This window comes from Meriones unguiculatus, chromosome 2, assembly GCF_030254825.1.
Source record: "Meriones unguiculatus strain TT.TT164.6M chromosome 2, Bangor_MerUng_6.1, whole genome shotgun sequence".
Lineage (NCBI taxonomy): Eukaryota > Metazoa > Chordata > Mammalia > Rodentia > Muridae > Meriones > Meriones unguiculatus.
Window position 1 is genome coordinate 40,944,667 of NC_083350.1, and position 6,000 is coordinate 40,950,666.

General features: G+C 45.0%; 1 long non-coding RNA gene across 1 annotated transcript in view; it reads left to right on the plus strand.

The window, feature by feature from the left end:
• LOC132652316 (uncharacterized) overlaps positions 1 to 5,741 on the plus strand; it is a 28,700-nt gene extending 22,959 nt beyond the window's left edge. Inside the window, exons 2-4 of the long non-coding RNA XR_009589814.1 lie at positions 3,807 to 3,914; positions 4,482 to 4,648; positions 4,823 to 5,741. This is a non-coding gene — a long non-coding RNA (uncharacterized LOC132652316). The remainder of the gene's footprint in view (positions 1 to 3,806; positions 3,915 to 4,481; positions 4,649 to 4,822) is intronic.
• The last annotated feature ends 259 nt before the right edge of the window (positions 5,742 to 6,000 follow it).

Genomic DNA, 6,000 nt, shown 5'->3' on the forward strand with positions numbered 1-6,000 from the left:
GTATGTTTCCCCTCATTAATCTGTCTTTCTGTCTTTCACAGCCTCTTTTCAGCTCGGAACCCATTAATGGCTGATGAGAGATGTTTTTCCTTCTCTGCAATTCAGGCAGGTTTGAACTCTCAGTCATCTGGTCAACCAGCGTTTATTAAGCACATGCTATATTCCAGGAACACAGTGGACAAGAAAGAAAGATCTTCACTTTATGGAGCTTATACACTAACCTGGGGGTGAGCCTAGTGGCATATTTAGACAGCACAGTCTAAACACATATATGTAAGACAGAAAAGAGATGAAGGAAGGTCAGCATCAATGGTATGACCACTGTGTGACCCGTTTGAGCATGACCTGGACATGACTGCCTTCTGAAGAATGTCTCCCAAAACTGTGCTCTGTGTTTCTGAGGAGGTCAGAAACAGGGGTCTAGGTAGAGTGATCATAAGTCTCAGCCCCAACTGTACCTGATTGTATGAGCACAGCATATTACTTGACATAAGCAGCCCTGCAACAGGAGCATAGTATTCAAATACTAGGACTTAATGCAAATTATCACTAGCTGAGGGTGGAACACAGCAATTGTTCATCTGACACAGTTCCTTTCCATTTTCGCTTAAGAAACATTTTGAAATTCAAACTCTTAATTTTTAAATTTTGCCTTTGCCTTGATTTTTTCTTTTCTTTCTTTTCTGCTGAGCAGAGGGCTACAAAAATATCACCAGAAAATGTAAAAAAATAAAATAAAAAAGATCCAGATTATAAATTCCTAGAAAGTTTGCAGTCAGGGATAAGTCTATTTCTAGGAGAAAACAAAAAGGCAGAAATGGCGCCCTCACGAGCTGTCATTATCTTGTGACCAGGCCCCACAATGGCAGACAGGAAGTCAACAAAAATGTTATCAGAACTAGGTGGGTGACAAACCCTTTAGTCCCAGCACTCAGGGAAGCAGAGGCAGGCGGATCACTGTACGTTGGAGGCTAACCTGGTCTACAAAGCAAGTCCAGGACAGCCAAGGCCATGCAGAGAAACCTTGTCTCAAAACAACAACAACAAAAATTGTTATCAGAACAAATCAAATGGACTTTGACGTCAAAGAAAGTATTTTAATGTAAAATTGTCAGTTGGCTTTATAGCAGTGAGTCAAAATACTTGACGTAATGTGAGAAGGAAAAAGTTACATGAACTGAACTCTGTGTGTGTGTTGTGTGTGAGAGAGAGAGAGAGAATCTTGAAAGGCAGTGGCCTACTTCCTCCAACTAGACCTTACCTCCTAACTTTTCCCACCTCTCAGTATCACCACTGCTTCATGAATCCAACAGTGAAGTCAGGGTCCTTCCGGGCTGTGGCCTCTCCCATGACCCCTGCAGTTAGCAAGCAAGCCTCAAACAGGAAAGCCTTCAGAATACACTTCACAGTCAAACCCAACAGTACTACTGCACACTTGCTTTTCCGCAAGTGTGATCATAAAATCAAATAGTTAACACATTTATATAGAAGAGACGCTCCCAACAGTAGTTCCTCAGTTCCAGAAAAAGCCAAATCCAGGTCTAAGAGGGATTGTGGGCATCATTTGCAATCCCTTCACCCAGCTTTTCTGTAGACCACCAAGCCAAGGCTTTTGCTCGATTTTCTAATTACTCCACTTCCCCAAGGCCAGAGATTTAATAGAGATCCCTCTTGAAGTGGTGTGACTCTGCAGGTCAGTCCAGCGCACATGAGCAGTAGACGCTATTTTTATGGCCATGTCCCCCGGGTGGAAAGTCCAGGCGGGCCTGGTCCCCTGGCAGGCCTGGGTGATAAATGCAAGCTGCAGCAGGTTTTGATTTTCATCACTTTATTTCCACTAGGATGACTTCTGTTCTTGATCCTAAGGATTCACAAGTTGCTAAAGTTATTAATAAGGAGAGGTGCTGTCAGCAGAGCAGTGGAGTTCTCATGGCTCGATGTTTGGGAAAGGCTTTAGCTGCCTGATTTGTCAGAATCTTTACCAAAGGGGTAAATGAACAGGGCTTTGGATATGACTCCAGAAGAGCAATTTAAAAGACAGGTAAGATCCCCTTCAGAGACTGAACCCTTTGCTGTAACAAACCACAAATGAACTTAACACCAGTTAAGGAATATCACACACACACACACACACACACACACACACAGTGAGGCTCCTCTCCGCTTGGACCCTGCAGCCCTGCTTCCTCTGCAGCAGAGCCTGCCCTCCATGCACCGTCCTTCACCCTGGCTGGAAAGCAAACTCTTCCTGTGACCAAGTCCAGGGAAACTTGCCTTTCAGTTCTGACTCTGGGCATGCTGAAAATGCAGAGCAGGGTCATGCATAGCCATGAATAAGGAGAAGTCTCCAGCCGGGAAACTGCTGTGGACATCCCTAGGCCCGAGATTATTTTACCTTTTCAAAATTGATTTTCTTTTTCCTACTTAAGAAACACATGAATATATTTTCCTTTGTTATATGCATGTTCCCTTTGCTCTTGGTTAAAACAATACAGACAGAGGTTAAATTCTCTCGGCGTGTTCCTGGTCTGCATTTATCTCCTGGAAGGTGTTAGGATGGTTTTCAGGGCCTCTTTCGGATCCCCTCTGTTCATTTGAGCCCACACATGCATCACAGGGATAGCATTGCTCGGTAATTCTGTTTCCATAAACAAAATGAAAACTGCTTTTATGTATTTTTCACTGTCTTTGTCTGTGTTGGAACTTGCTTTTTACCTCATTAGTTTTATATGCAGTTAGAACACTAGCATTTGTTTACTGGTTCCTTAACGATGGACTTGAACTCTCATATTACAAGTGAGTTTTTTCTTAGTTTCCTTCCCTATCTCAGAAGCTGGACATAATGACGGTGCGGGAGAATCTAACTAATATACTAGAAACTTAAAATTAGACTATCAGGCTTCAAGGGATATGTTTTGCAAAAGCAACAAAAAAGTTTGAAAAGTTTTTTTTTTCTTTCTTTTCTCTTCTTCCCCACCCCCCCTTTGTAGTTAAAACCATTTTGAAGAATGCTGTGAGTATATATCCAGGGAGCTTGTACACAGAAAATTCCTCAAGGCAAAGTGCAGTGCTCAGGTGTAGGGAGAAGATGTAAGGCTGAGGCAGGGGCAGCCACTGTCCTAAGGGAAAAGCCATACCTGGGATTTCATTGGACCTGAGCATTTCGGTGTCACCCTACCAGATGTTTGCAGCACTGGCTTTCCCATTGCCCATTCCTCCATCCTTATGTTTTTGTTTTGTTTTGCCTGAGACAAGGGTCTCACTTTGTAGCCCTGGCTGTCCTAGAACTCACTATACAGATTAGGTTGGCCTTCAATTCTCAGAACTCCTGCCTCTGCCTCCCCAGTGCTGAAATTAAAGGCATGCACCATCATGCCATCCCATTTTTTTTTTCCATCCATATAACAGGGATAGTAATGTTTGTATAGGACTGCAGATATTTGATAAATGGCATCAAGTGTTCATTCTATAACTCTAATATACAGAACCGAACATTGAGACTTAAGGGGGATATTTCACATTGCGATAATTTCACCCTGGACTCTGTCCACCTCTGGTTCTCCCACATTCTCACCCATGCCAGGCCCATTTAGCTCTGAACACAGTCCTCGTAGCCAGGCCCACTCCTCCACCCAAGACCTGCAGCCTAGCATGTGTGCTATAAACCTTTGGCCCATTTGCTATCTGGGATGGGAATATAATTCCTGGAAAAGGGTAAGCAGGGAGTTCAAAAGAGAAGCCAATAACCTATTCCTCTGTCGTAACCATTGACACATTTTCCTCCCATTTGTTGTCTTCCTCCTCAGACTCCAGTGATTGGGGACATGTTGAAGTGCCTGCACCGTTGTCTTGGGAAAGAACACACAACTACCTTTCCTTCCTTAAGGGCAAGATGTGAAGTTCCTCAAGAACCAGTGAGTGCTGCTTACCTGCAGAGATAAACTTCACCCAAGGTCAACCTCTCCTGCATCCTCCAGCCCCGACCACACTGGACAGAGTGTGTGTAGTCAGTGCCTTGGTCTCTTTTCTCTCGGATCAGGGGAAACACAATGTGCTCCTGGTTTCATAAAGAGCTATGAAATCTCTGAAATTGAGTTGTTTGAAGTATAGCTCTCAGGGTCAAAGACGGCCACCTTGGAGAGGGAAGGACTACAGTTGAATCCAGTTCTAACCTTTCCCAAGAACGCTGGAGCTTCAACTATACACACACACACACACACACACACACACACACACACACACACACACGAGGGTGACTCAAAGTTCCCACCGGCAGACTCCCTATAATGTGGAAAGGAGGACCCTCCCCCCGACCCCTGGCCCTTTCTCATTCTCATGAACAGTACTGGATTATGCAACCAGCTGTTTTCTTCTGTTTGCTTTGTTTACGGGCTCTTTTGGCTAAGCGACACTGAGAGGATTGCAAGCATAAGGTTCTGTCATGGCGTTTTTGTTGCCTCACTTGATTCTATTAATCTCAGGCAGCAAGGCAGGTGGCGTCCGGGGCTCCCTCCAGCCGGCTGCTCACTAGCCCTGTGGAACATGGGCAGGAGAGGCAAAGGGAAGCAGAGTCCCCCAGCACTGGCCTCTACACATGTCACCAGGAGACTCTCTGTCCCCACTCAGACACAGGGACATAGAGTCGGAGGTAAGGACCCCAGAATGCAAATCTCATTGACCCATGACAACTAGTCACCAAAACCCAAGTGTTCCCTTTGTCGGTGAGCACAATGATATCAAAGCAGCAGGTGGGTCCCCAGCATCTTAGGCAGCCCGTGATGGTTAAGGATATCAGCAGAATCTTTTCTTTTGCTTCTTTCAGCACTGAAGCCAAAACCTCAGCCTTGTGTGCCTACCAACTGAACTCCACCCCACAGAGACTATCAAATACTCAAAACAGACTCGGGCAGGGCCCTATCTGCTAGCCTAGTTCTGTGAAATGCTACAGCTCTGGCTTTCCCAGCGGTGAATGCAGAGAAGGAGGCAGCTTCAGCAGTCAGTCAGGTGAGTGGCAGCTGACCACACACTATGACTGACCAAGGGCCTCTCTCAAGGGCCCCGAGTCCAGGAACCTGCCAGCTGCCTGAACTTCTGCAAGCCCCTCAACTCTTGCAGGGTCTTCATCTTAATCTTCCAGAGGATTTGGAATCTCAAAATATTCAGATTTGGGGTTGTCTTAGTTCACATTTCTATTGCTGTGAAGAGACACCATGACCATGGCAACTCTTAAAAAGGAAAACATTTAATTGGGTCTGGTTTACAGTTCAGAGGTTTAATACAGTGTCCTCATGGCAGGAAACATTGCAGCATGCAGGCGTTCGTGCTGGAGAGGTAGCTGGGAGTTCTACATCCACAAGAAGAGAATTGACACACTGCACGGCTTGAACATCTGAGACCTCAAAGCTCAACCTCAGTAACCCACTTTTTCCAACAAAGCCACATCTACTCTAACAAGGCATATGTAGCTGATGGGCAGCCTGGTCTTCATGTGGGTCTCCTTGCAAGTGGAACAGGGGCTATCTCTGATGTGGACTCTGTTGCCTGTTTTTGGGTATCTTTTTCCTAGCTGGGCTGCCTTGTCTGGTCTCAAGGGAAGAAGATGAACTTAGTCCTGATATGATTTCATGTGCTGGGATGGGTTGATACAGGGGTTTTCTCCTTTTCTGAGGAGAAGGGGAGTGGGGAAATGGAGGAACAGGGTAGAAGGATAGGACTGGGAGGAGAGGAAGGAGGAGACTATGTTCGGGATAAAAAGTGAATAAATAAATAAAAATTTAAAAAAATCAATTGGTCAATGGCTAATTCTAGACCTGAGGCAGGGAATATATCAGTTAAATCTGAAATGTGTTGTAGCAGAAGAAGAAAGTAAGGAGCTACCCAAGAGCACACACAAATAAAACCTCACTAAACAGAAACAGGATATTGGGACATGACAAGGGACACAATAGTCAAATGAAAGAGCTCACAGGAGATAGAACTGAACAGATTCTGTTGGCATTC